This window comes from Acyrthosiphon pisum, chromosome X (assembly GCF_005508785.2).
Source record: "Acyrthosiphon pisum isolate AL4f chromosome X, pea_aphid_22Mar2018_4r6ur, whole genome shotgun sequence".
Taxonomy (NCBI): domain Eukaryota; kingdom Metazoa; phylum Arthropoda; class Insecta; order Hemiptera; family Aphididae; genus Acyrthosiphon; species Acyrthosiphon pisum.
The window spans coordinates 36999635-37000798 of record NC_042493.1 but is presented as its reverse complement, the minus strand read 5'-3'; positions in this window follow the sequence as shown (position 1 = coordinate 37000798).

Here is a 1164-nt window from a genome sequence, read left to right as displayed (position 1 = left end):
GAATTGATATATAATGTATACAAAAATTTAAAGGTTTGGTTACATATTATATAGATGTTCTTTTGCGAAGTCGCATAATTTAAATCGTGCTTAAGCATGGTTATAAAATGCATATACAAGGTGTTCAAAAAAATCGGAAACACTTTAATTAGGTAGGTACTGTTTGCATATTTTTATACCGCTACATTTAGAAATATTGCTGAATTTATTTGGTAAAATATATTTTAATCTTTTAATTATATTATATTATGTTTACCAGTTCTATTATTAGTCTAATGACTGTTACCAAACTCTGTAAAACTGACAACACTGTATTTATGATTTATCTGTGTGTGTTTTAATAAAAAAAACGGTTACCTACGGCTTGAGTGTTTTGGCTGAATGCCATTAATTAAATAAAATGACTGGACTTCTCTAATCGAGCTAAACATTTATGAAAGATATGCTTACACTTTCAGTCATATTCAAACCGGTTTAATGCGATGTTTTAATTTTATTTAAAATTTAAATCAATATATATAGCTGTTATGTTTAGTACAACAATATTGACTTTCAAGTTATTTACATGTTTGTTATTACTCCTGCATTATTGATGTAGGTATTTCAGCATTTTTCATTTGATACACAGTATGATAATGTAGCGAAATTTACCATTTTATTATTTTAATATTAATAATATTGTTGGTGTTTGATATTATTAAATGCGTGCAACGATTGTGGCTGGAGTAAATTGAAATGTGTAGGTAATATAGATATATAATAGGGAAAATAGGTGTATTATGTAATGTATTGGTAGATTCGAAAATAAACTTCAACATTTCAAACACTAAAATATGTTCATAAAATTATGATTATTAAATATTTTATATACTATATAGGTATCAGGTATAGGCCGATATAGCTAATAAAGAAATTGAAGTACCTACCTACCTATTGGTCAAATATTATATGATCCATGCAACAATACTTGTATTGAAATTTATCAGCTATCATGCTGGGTATAATAATTAATAAATAATAATCACAATTTGTGCTTGAAATTAAGGAAAAATAAAATAAAATCTGTTCATTTAATTTATTGGGTATAGGTATATAGGCAGTGCCGCATTTAGACATTTTGCGCCACGGTGCAAAAAAAAATTTGCTCCTCCTAAGCTCCGGTGA